This window comes from Vicia villosa, linkage group LG2 (assembly GCF_029867415.1).
Source record: "Vicia villosa cultivar HV-30 ecotype Madison, WI linkage group LG2, Vvil1.0, whole genome shotgun sequence".
In the NCBI taxonomy this organism is placed as follows: domain Eukaryota; kingdom Viridiplantae; phylum Streptophyta; class Magnoliopsida; order Fabales; family Fabaceae; genus Vicia; species Vicia villosa.
Window position 1 is genome coordinate 160,676,088 of NC_081181.1, and position 13,362 is coordinate 160,689,449.

Below are 13,362 nucleotides of genomic sequence, written 5' to 3' on the forward strand. Positions count from 1 at the left end.
ATGCCGGAGCGATGCGACTTAAAAATTAGGACAAAACTTCCAACTTCTCTCTTCCACTTTCTTTCCTTCAATAATTTTATTATGGAAAGTGATTATTATTAAGAAAATGTGAAAATAAGAAAGGCAAAAATAATCTCAACCATTCATTATCATCATCATTCCGTGATCCCAATTAAATAGGAAATTAAATTTAAAATAAATTAAAAATTATAGTCTAAAATAATGATATGTGTACATTCTTACACTTCTTTTTTAATTTCTTTCGTACTAAATAACATTACTCTTTTATCATATAAATAATTATAATTAAATAGCATAACTCAATTATAACTAGCGCATAGGCATGGCAACGGGGCGAGTCGGGGACGGTTTTTACCTCCCCCAAACCCAAACTCGAATTCCCAATCAATCCCCGTTACCCGCCCCAAATCCAAATGGGTATGGAGAATTAAAACCCAAACCCGTCCTTAACGGGTTCGGGTATCTCCGACCCGCCACCATGTATTTCGTAAAATCAATTTTTTAATAAAAAAATTTACTTTTTCAAAAATCAAATTACATTATAAATAACAAAATAAAACAATCTCAAAAAATTTCATAGATATATTTCAAATATTTAAAATAATAAATACAAATCAAATTATTAAAACATTAGCCACATATTTAATAATATAAATTATGAAATATAAATAATAATGTACATATTGAAATAAACGGGGCGGGTTCGGGGACAGGATCGAGGTGGGTACTAGTGTCTCCATTATCCGACCCATCCCCATATTTTTTAATCGGGGAAAACCCAAACCCGAACCCAAACCCAGTCAAAACGGGTTTTCCCCGTCAACTTCAGGGCGAGTTCGAGTGGGTACCCGTGGGTCTGGGTTTTATTGTCATGTCTACTAGGCATATCTTCTCTCTCCAACTTCTCTTTCCATTTTCTCTCTATTTAATTATTAATAAATTAAATCAATTAATTTTTATTATTATTATTTTTAATTCTAATAACCTACTCACTAATGAAAAAACCAACCACTAACCCATTAAAAGAAACCTCCAACTAACCTCTTATATTACTTATAAAATTGCATACAACACAATTTATTTGTACATGATATCGAGCAGAAGAAGAGTACACATGCAAGTCACCAACATTCTTTGATGCATGCCACCGGCCAATTGCTCTCCTTTGTAATGTATTAACATTTGTATAGTGATAGACGTTCTTTTGAATATTTAGTTTTGTATATAAATTATCTTTACCTCTACTTTTCATATGAGGATTTTAATGTCGCCTATTTACTTTGACCTACATTAAAAGTATTTATTCATATCGATATAGGATCTGTTTGGTAAAAATAGCGGTTGACTGATAAGTTAGCTGATAGCTTATAGCTTATGACTGATGACTGATGACTTATAGCTTATAGCGGATGGTTGAGACTAATAGCTTATAAGCTAATTGAAGTGTTTGGTAAAATTAGCGGTTCAATTAACTTATAAATGTAAATGACATAAAAGATATTTAATATATATTTATTTTATTTTAAATTAAAATAAATTATGAGGGTTAAAAATGAATTTTAATTAAGATAATAAGGATAAAAAAGGAAGAAAAAATGATAAGCTATAAGACATAAGCTAAAACGCTATTTGAAATAGCGTCTGGAAAATAAGCTATAAGTTAGTAAAATAAGCTATAAACTCGTGATGAAAAGACCGTTACCAAACGGGTCTAAATTATCATATGAGCTTATAAGACATAAGACATAAGCTATAAGCTCGAAAATATGGCTTACCAAACAGAGCCATAATATCATTTGTAGTGCCCGAAATTGATGTATCTCATGATATTTTTTAAGGACTACTCTTCTTTGTAATATATTTAGCATTTGTATAGTGATAGACGTTCTTTTAAATATTTAGTTTTGTACATAAATTATCTCTACCTCTACTTTTCATATGAGGATTTTAATGTCGCCTATTTACTTTGACCTACACTAAAAGTATTTGTTCATAACGATATAATATCATTTATATTGCCCGAATTTGATGTATCTAATGATATTAAGAACTACTCTTCTTTGTAATGTATTAGCATTTGTATAGTGATAAACGTTCTTTTGAATATTTAGTTTTGTACATAAATTATCTCTATCTCTACATATGAGGATTTTAATGTCGCCTGCTTACTTTGACCTACACTAAAAATATTTGTTCATAGCAATATAATATCATTTGTAGTGTCCGAAATTGATGTATCTCATGATATTTTTTAAGAACTAATCATGACATTGAATATGAAATAACAATACATCTTCAAAGGATGCAGCATGTTGCATTTATATTATGCATGTTAAACTCCACAAATAGTGTCTACAATGTTTGTGGGTATAAGCATGTTAAGGACGAAGAAAATGTACATGTAAACAAAATATTCTTTAATTATGTTGTTTAGTTTTTCTATTTTATTACTTTATCATATTATTATATGTTTTAATATTTTTTAATTATGCTGTTTAATTTTTCTATTTTATTAATTTTTTATATTATTATATATTTTTCTTTTATTATTTGTGTTAATTTTTTTATGTTTATTTTGTATAAGTATATATTTTGAAACATTGTAAAATATATATTTTTTTAAAAATTTATTTAAAAGTTGAGTTGTAAAAGAGGGCGTGTGCTAAAAGATTTATATTTTTTTGTTTCTTTTATTATTCTCATTTTCTATTTTTCTATTTACGTTTTCGTTTATATCAAAATTGTATACATTTATTATGATATATAACATTTACTATAAATAATTAACAAATGAACTATTAAAATTAGCTTTTGATTATTTACAAATATTTTATATATAAAATGATAATAACCATATAATTTATATATTTATTATTAGATATAAAAAAATTAATGTATAAAAATTATAATTTTTTTCTTATTTTTTCTATTTTGGCTATGTTTGGAAAGACATAATTTTGAACTTATAGTTTATAAGTTCATATGACAATTTAGACCTGTTTGGTAACGGTCTTTTCATCACTAGCTTATAGCATATTTTACTAGCTTATAGCTTATTTTTCAGACACTATTTTAAATAGCGTTTTAGCTTATAACTTATAGTTTATCATTTTTTTAACCTTATTATTTTAGCTTAAACTCATTTTTATCTTTTTTAATTTATTTTAATTTTAAATTAAATAATTATGCATTAAATATCTTCTTTTGTCATTTTACATTTATAAATTACTTGAACCGCTAATTTTACCAAACACTTCAATTAGCTTATGTGTTATCCGTCTCAATTATCAGCCATAAGCTATAAGCTATCAGTCATCAGCTATCAGCTATAAACTATCAACTAGTTTATTAGTCAACCGCTATTTTTACTAAACATACCTTTTAACTTTACATTATTACATATTTTATTTTTATAATATTTCAGATTTATATCTAATTTTTCAATACATCATATTTGTAATATGTTCTAAATTATTGGATTAAATTACAATAGTTATAAAAAATGATTTTATTGAATTTAACCTTACATCGCACGGGTGTATGTCTAGTTAATGGGTAGTACATTTTATTTGCTCTATATCTATAATATAAGAAAATTAATGGTTGTAGAAAAGTAAAAAATAACCTTATTTATTTTTTGCCACCACATTAAAATTATGGTTATTTGGTTTTTGTACAATAAAGTTCTTAATTTTATTATTAAAATAATACAACCCTCATATTTTATCAAACTTATCAAATCCCTCTTCATTCTCTATTTTCTTCTCTTTCATCACTTTCTCACTTTTTTTCTTCCACAAAAAAATAATTATTTTTGATATATATCTACAATATAAGAAAAGTAAATGGTGTGGAAATACCAATTTTACCCTGCTGCTTCTGCACTCCGCCACGTGGATGTTTTACAATGCTTCCTTCCTTTTGCTTCTTATGGCAAGCTTCTTTGCCAAATGCTTATGTTTTGTTGCCTTTTGTTTATTTTATTATATTAAATCTAATGAAAAAATATGTTCTTACAAGTCTAATAAAAAAATAATCATATTAGTTATAAAATAGAAATTAGTTATAATAAATTAAATTAATATTATTTTAATTTTTTAGTTTATATCTTTTAAAAAACGAAGGATATAAATTAAGAAATTAAAATTTTATATGCGCAAAAATTTACAATTGACACAAATATTTTTGTAAATGATACCTAAACAAGAATAATATTTGTATACGGAAAAAAATTATTATTGATCTAAATATTTTTAAAAAAATGGTATTTATGACCTCAATATTTTTTATCAAAAAATGATATACGAAAAAAAATCTATTATTGATCTAAATATTTTTATACACGAAAATTTACAATTGATCCATATATTTTTTATAACAATACCTAAACAAAAATATTCTTTGTACACGGGAACATGAAGTTATTGATCAAAATATTGATTATTAACGGGAACATGAGGTTATTGATCAAAATATTGATTATTAACGGGAACATGAAGTTACTGATCAAAATATTTTCTTATTAATTATACATTTAATTATTATTTTTTCACGAGTACCAGACATTTTTCTATTAAAAACTATACATCTGAAACAAATGCGCGTCCCGTGCGAACGCACATGTCAGTTCCCATATCCAACCCGCTACGGGAATGTAATATTTTAAGTTGTAATATCTCAAAATATTGAATACTAACGGGAACATGAAATTACTGATCATAATATTGAATATTAACGGGAACCTGAAGTTACAGATTAAAATATTGAATATTAACGGGAACCTGGAGTTACTGATTAAAATATTGAATATTAACGGGAAACTGAAGTCACTGATTAAAATATTGAATATTAACGGGAACATGAAGTTACTGATCACAATATTGAATATTAACGGGAATCTGAAGTTAATGATTAAAATACTGAATATTAACGGAAACATGAAGTTACTGATCAAAATAGTAAATATTAACAGGAACATGAAGTTACTTATCACAATATTGAATATTAACGGGAACATGAAGTTACTGACTAAAATAATGAATATTAACGGAAACATGACGTTACTGATCAAAATAGTGCATATTAACGGGAACATGAAGTTATTGATCACAATATTGAATATTAACGGGAACCTAAAGTTACTGATTAAAATATTGAATATTAACGGGAACATGAAGTTACTAATCATAATATTGAATATTAACGGGAACATGGAGTTACGGATTAAAATACTAAATATTAACGGGAACATGAATATACTAATCAAAATGGTGAATATTAACGGGAACATGAAGTTACTGATCACCATACTGAATATTAACGGAAACCCGAAGTTACTGATTAAAATATTGAATATTAACGAGAACATGAAGTTACTGATCAAAATAGTGAATATTAACGAGAACATGGACTTAGTGATCACAATATTGAATATTAATGGGAACCTGAAATTACTGATTAAAATATTGAATATTAACGGGAACATGAAGTTATTGATCACAATATTGAATATTAACGGGAACAAGAAGTTACAAAAGACTATTTAGACACAATTTAATTTTGGTGCTTTCAATTTTGTTTCTGATTTTTTTAGACACAATTTAATAATAAATATTCTTATTTTTTTCTACAAAATGTTAATTACTTTTAATATATATTAAAAAAATATACATCTGAAACAAATGCGCGTCCCAAACCAGAACCCGTGCGAACGCACGGGTTTGTTACTAGTTTTCATATACGAAAAATGATATTTATGATCGAAATATTTTTTAGTAAAAAATGATATACGGAAAAAATTTATTCAAAAAATCTATTATTGATCTAAATATTTTTATATTCGAAAATTTAATATTGATCCAAATATTTTTGTAAATGAAACCTAAATAAAATAATATTTGTATACAAAAAAAATTATTATTAACGAAAAAATGATATTTAAGATCCAAATATTTTTTATTCAAAAATGGTATACAAGGAAAAATCTAATATTGATTCAAATATTTTTGTAAATGATACCTAAACAAAAATGAAGTCTGTATACGGGAAAAAAATCTGTTATTGATCTAAATATTTTTATATACGAAAATTTAATATTGATCCAAATATTTTTGTAAATGATACCTAAGTAAAAATAATATTTGTATACGGAAAAAAATCTATTATTTACAAAAAAATGGTATTTATGATCCAAATATTTTTTATTCAAAAATGGTATACGGGAAAAATTTACTATTGATCTAAATATTTTTATATATGAAATTTACTATTTATCTAAATATTTTTGTAAATGATACCTAAACAAAAATGAAGTATGTAAATGGAAAAAATTTATTATTAATTTAAATGTTTTTAGATACGAGAAATTGTATTTATGATCAAGTATGTTTTATTCAAAAATGGCATAGGGCAAAAAATCTATTATTGATCTAAATATTATTATATACGAAAATTTTATATTGATTCAAATATTTTTGTAAATGATACCTAAACAAAAATAATATTTGTATACGGAAAAAAATCTATTATTTACAAAAAAATGTTATTTATGATCCAAATATTTTTATTCCAAAATGGTATATGAGGAAAAAATCTACTATTGATCTAAATATTTTTATATACGAAATTTACTATTGATCCAAATATTTTTGTAAATGATACCTAAACAAAAATAAAGTCTGTATACGAAAACATGTTATTTATTTTTATATAGGAGAAATGGTATTTATGATCAAATATTTTTGATCCAAAAATGGAATACGAGAAAAAAATCTATTATTGATTTAAATATTTTTATATACGAAATAATCAATTATTTATCTAAATATTTTTTTTCTTTTTAACATTTCATTTAAAATAAATATTGTATCCAAATGCGCGTAACCGAACAGAATTCGTGCGTATATACATTGGTTATTGAAAGAATCTAAAAATTAAATTATCTCTTATAAATAAGACCAGAGGGAGTATATTATTAACACACATAAGGTCAAAACAAAAAGTATACATATTTATATCTAAACTAAAATGACACATATTATGTCCGGTATATTTAAATGGCTACAAAATCAAAACAAAAATTATACATATTTATATCGAGTAAACTACTAAACAATATTCAGAGTAAATCAGAAACAATACATATTTATTTTTACAACAAAACTCGTGCATATCAAATGGTTCAACCAACAAATCATAAATCAGGGTGACAAATAAACTTCAAGAAAGTAAGTGGCCCAATGTAAATGAATGTCATATAAGTATTTTTTATTTTTATGTGAATGAAGTTTGTTCGTTAAATACCTATAAGTTGAACGAAATGTAAAAATATTTAGAATCATAACAAACTATAATTCGGTACAAATCATTAATATTATTGCCTGCTTCTATGAATCATAAAAAATGCCAACAAATGTAATATCCCACATATGTTTCGTCACATGATATTCACACTCGTGTATTGAGATCAGTGTTACACTTATTGGTATCTCCTTTCATTCTCCACGCTGTGAAATCATTGTATTACCCAATAAAACAATATATGTTACTATTGACCAACATAAAGTATTTAGTCTCAATAGCTGAGACTCCACACCAATTTTGCTAGTGTGGACATTGAGCCCATAACTTTGTCTAGGATTAGTACTCAATAGGTGATTATCTTGGATCTAATAATGACATGTACCTTTCGATGTCATGTCACACCAGAAAATCAATTTTTAGGTTGCGAAAGTAAAACAACCATTAAGTTTAAAGAGTCATTAATATTATAGTTAAATTTATATATAATATCATGAACTATTTATTACATGAACATAATGACTATATCTAACTCCAACAATAATAATTTTAGTTACGCTTACACGTGGCTAACGCAACAATTGGTTTTCTTAGATATGTCGACTTCGGAAACGAGACCTACCATGTATCTTGGACAACTCTTCTGCCTCCAGACTTCCTTTCTTATCCTCTTGTTGTAGATCAAATTGAACCAACTCCAATTATGTACTCCTCCGATCAACCAAAACTTCTTTTACATTGGACTGAAAACTTCTATTTATAGGCACAATTATGAGCCTCGCATTGGGCACACCGTTCTCTCGCCCAACCCTTCCCTGACACCCTAACCAAGCTATTTTAGAACTTCTTGACACACCAAGATATATCCTTAAAATGAATGAGTGCAACACAATATCTAGTTCCAAAATCTGCATATGTTTTATCATATGAATAATTGAAAATAAACTCAAATTTAATTCCAATAAAATCATGGAAGAAATGAAAAAATTTGTTTATATAAGAAGAAAAAAATAATGTGACCGTGTGTGATAAATAATAATAGATAATAGAATTTATGAGTTACTTGAGATTTTAAGATATATCGAAGACGATTTGTTAAATCCAATTTATCCGATGCAATAGCAAAGTTATGAACTTGACTATTAGTACTATCATTAGCTCCATAAGTTTCATCATCATCATCCAATGGTTTGATAGTTTTTCATTTCAAATATGTTTTTCGTATCCAATAATCAAAGCTTCCATAATCAATGTTGCAATGGTTGTCACCACTGTAACAAAACTCGATAAAGGAAAGAGAATTTCTTTATTGACCCCAGCGAAATTTCTCAACTTGCCCCTGCTTCGGAGATGTATCTCCGAAGTTTTTTTTTTTTAGATTTTTTCATACTTCGGAAATGCATCTCCGAAAACACCAAAAAATTGGTGTTTTCGGAGATGCATTTCCGAAGTGCATGAAATTTCAATGATAATAACATCAGCATAACCCCTCTTCATCTCCTTCCTTGTCACTACCAATGCGAATAACATCAGCATCTTCATGCAACACAAGAGACTCTTCATTTGGCTTCCCTTTTTAGAGTTCAAACCCATAACACTTTTTCTACCCTTAGATTTCAATGAACACGAGCCAGGAAATGAAAGATCACCATTATCATCAACATCAACATAAACACAACCCTCAAAATTGTTCATTTCACAATCTCCCAACCCTCCTTCACCACCAATATCAACAATATCTCCACTTTGTTCTTCATTTTTAACATCAATGTCGTCAACCTCATCATCATCACGATCAACATTTTCTACTTGTTCAACACATGCCTCAGAAAGTTTTTTATCAGAATACTTTAACCCCTCTTGATCTCCTTCCTTGTCACTGTCAATGCAAATAACATCTTCATGCAACACAAAAGACTCTTCATTTGGCTTTCTTTTTTTAGAGCTCAAACCCATATCACTTTTTCTACGCTTAGGTTTCAACGAACACGCACATGAGCCATGAAATGGAATACTACCGAAGAGTGAAACATTCCTACTTCGAGTACGACTCGAAACACCAACCATTGTGACAAACACAAGAACAATAACAAAAGAAGAAATTTTTTTTTAGCTTTTTATGGGTTTAATTGGTGTCAGTTTACCTTTGCTTGCATTAGTGGAGAGAGAGAGAGAGTGTGAAATAAGACAGAGCGTTAGGAATATGATGTGATGAGATACTTTAAGAATGGCAGAGAGAAAGACATGTTGGTAAGAGTACTAAAAAGAACATAGAGAGAGAAGGAAGTATGGCGCCAGAGAAGAAGAAGAGGAATCAATCAATCAGTCAACACCAAACAAATTGTACGCCCGATTCAAACCGACCGTTGGTTATTTTGTACAATCAATCGTGTTGGAGTGGGTGTCGGGTTAATTTAGTTGTTTAATTTGGATATTATATGCTTGTTTCGGTCGGACTTGGATAATTATTTTAGATCCGTCAAATTCTGAATCTAATCGAACTCATCGTCAATTACCCGTGTTTAACAATATGTAACTTTAATTTTATGTAATGTGATCTTTGTAATCTTCATGCTTTAAATAAATCGAATCGTTGTTGTTTGTTATTTTATTTCTCTATCAGACATTATTTCGGAAGTACATTTCCGAATTCTTCCAAGGGGGTGAATTCGGAGATGCACCTCCGAATTCACCTATTTTTTTGGAAAAAAATATTATTTCGGATGTACATTTCCGAAATCAGTTTTTTTCAAAAAAAAAAATTGTTTTCGGAAGTGCATATCTGAAACCACTTTTTTTCTCATAAAAAGGTGACTTCGAAAATGCATTTCTGAAGTTTAGGAATATTTTGAGGTTTTCGCGACGGGTGACCAAGAAGGTAGGAGGGTCAATAAAGAAATTTCCTAAAAGAAATAGTTTCCACAGCTTTTCGCTTATACAAAGACTCAATAAGGTCTCGAAAGCATCAGGAAGTATGTGTATGAACCTCATTGCTAAAATCACACCATCTGCAAGTGTTTTAATAAAAAAATAGAAATCATTTTCCGGATTTAAATATGAAACTTTTTTTTTCAAAGAATGGAATGCATACACCAATAAAGCTAGAAACTAAAACTATTGCCATAGCAATTATTTTGTATTTCAATGCCTCATATACTTTATGATCAGAATCTTGAACTTCATTTTCACAACTACATTTTTGTTAGTGCAATTGAAGGGTCAAAAGAGGAAGCATCTTTACTTTAAGGATTTTCCTTTTGAACAACACATTTTTGTGAGAGACACATCAGATATTCACTCAAAACCTTAAGGTGATATGTGAGCGGGTTCTCCCACTTATAAATGATCAAGTCTCCATAAATTTTAACTAATGTGGGACTTCCCCACGCTACTCACACTTGTAATTCTTTTTCAATACACTCTCTCAAGTGTGAGTCTATCCACATAGCTCCCCCTCACGTGGAAGTTCTTGTATCCACATACACTTATACCTCCGTTGACACTTTTCAACGGGAACCCTCCTACGGGAATTTCGATACAAGTAAGTTGATTCCTTCACTTGAACCAAAGGCTCGTGATGCCATTTGTTTGTGCAATTTAGGGAGGGGGTAAAACGAGGGAGCATCATTACTTCAGGGACTTTCCTTTTGAACAACATAAATTTGTTAGAGGTATGCCACATATTCACCCAAAATCTTAAGGTGATAGGTTAGTGGGTTCTCCCTCTTATAAATGCTCAAGTCTCCACATTCCTAACCAATGTGGGACTTCCCCACACTTGTAATTCTTTTTCAAAAAGGTGTGATCACACTTTGTCTATATGTAGACGACTTGTTGATCACGTGCATTAACGAGATGCATATTTCTAAGTTCAAGAGTGAGCTTATGAAAGATTCACGATGAGCAACTTTGGTATTATGACATACTTCTTTGGCATAAAGTTCCACAAGTTCAAAAGGGGACTGCTTATGCATCAAAGGAGATATGCCATCCAGATATTGAAGAAGTGTGATATGGGGCATTGTAATGCTTCCATTATACCAACTGAATCAAGGTTGTAGTTTTCCAGGAATGAAGAAGAGTATAACTAAGATCCTACTCAATATAGAAGGTTGATTGGATTATTACGTTACTTGTGTAATACGCGGCCAAATTTGGTGTTTAGTGTCGGTATTGTGAGTAGATTCATGGAGAGACTGAAGATGTCTCAATTGGCACTAGTAAAAAGAATGCTAAGATGCGTCAAAGGGTCTATTGGTTACGAAATTCTCTTTTCCCCAACGGATACGGGCATAAAATGCAATTTACCTGGTTTTACCGATTCCAATTGGTGCGGAGATAAAGATGATTGTAAGTCTACAACTAGATATATATTTTTGTTCGGTGGAGCACCAATATCATGATGTTCGAAAAAGGAACCGATTGTTGCACTCTCGTCTTGTGAGGCCAAGTATATTGTCGCTTTATTTTGTGTGCCAGGTCGTATGGCTAATGAATCTATTGGAAGAGTTAGGCAGCAATGAGGGTGAGGTTGTCACACTCTTGGTTGATAATGTTTCAGCTATTAATCTTGCTAAAAATCCAATTTCACATGAGAGGAGCAAGTACATTGAGATGAGGTTTCACTACTTGAGGGAGCTTGTTAGTGAAGGCAAGTTAAAAATAAGATATTGTAGAAGTGAGGACCAAGTTGTTGATTTGTTGACTAAGGGAATGACAGATAATGTGTTCAAGAGGTTGAAGATGATCATGTGCATGGAAAACCTAGAGCACTTGAATTAAGGTGGTGTATTGGATGAAAATTTAATAATTCAAGCTAAGTGTTGTAATCGGTTAACACGGCGGTATAATCGATTACAGCTGGAGAATAATCACTTCTAGAGCCTGAAAAAGCTTGTTTTGAGCTATTGTAACCAGCTAACCAAATGCGTTATCCTGTTACACTTGACATGAGATGTTTTTCTGTTTGTCTGTGTAACTGGATAACAAGATGTGTTAATCAGTTACGCCCCCGATTTTTTTCTTTTTCTTGTATTTTAATGTTTTGCTTTAGGTCTCAATTGTTGTAATACTCTTGTATAAATGCCTTGAAGGCATTCTCATCTTAAGCTAATGCAGAAAATGATTCTCACCCTAAAAAAAAATTGTTGGAGCAATTCGAGGGGATCAAACAAGGAAACATCTTTTTTTTTTTTGGACTTTCTTTTTGAGCAACACACTTTTGTGAGAGACAAACCACATACTCATCCAAAACCTTAAGGTGGTAGATTAGTGGGTCCTCCCTCTTATAAATGCTCAAGTCTCCACATTCCTAACTAATGTGAGACTTTCCTACATTACTCACACTTGTAATTCTTTCTCAACACTCTCCCTCAAGTGAGTCTATCAACAATGCTCTCCATTAAGCAGAAGCTCTTTTATCCACATACACTTATGCAATCGTTGATATTTTTCAACGGAACACCTCCCACGGGCATTTCGATACAAGTAAGTCGATCACTTCACTCGAATTAGACTCTAATTAATACCATTTGTTGGCGCAATTCGGGAGGTTTAAACGAGGGAGCCTCTTTACTTTGAGAACATTCCTTTTGAGCAACACACATTTTTGTAGGAGACACGTCATATATTCACTAAAAATTTTAAGATAATTTGTGAGTGAGTTTTCCCACTTATAAATTCTTAAGTCTCCATATTTCTAAACAATGTGAGACTTTCCCGTACTACTCACACTTGTGATGTTTTTTAACAATTTTGAACATACCAAGTTTTGTTGTTTGAAGAAGAAATATTATAGATATGGTCATGAATTTGTTTGTTGCAAACTTGATCATTGTTTCTAAAGCTTTGAAATAAAGAGAATATGAGAAATGTTTTTGTGGCTGAAAATGATTTTGTTGAGATAAAATTTCAAGTGCATGAAAGACAGCATATAGAAAACAAAAGCAACAGATAATAGCTAAATATTTGTTTATTTAAAAAATATAGTTTATATAGCTAATAGATAGTTGATATGTACAATGAAATTAGTTTATGCTAGAT

General features: G+C 29.4%; 1 pseudogene; it reads right to left on the reverse strand.

Annotated features, from left to right (window-relative positions):
• Positions 1–8,021: 8,021 nt before the first annotated feature.
• Positions 8,022–13,154, reverse strand: LOC131650462 (zinc transporter 1-like; annotated as a pseudogene).
• Between the last annotated feature and the right edge of the window lie 208 nt (positions 13,155–13,362).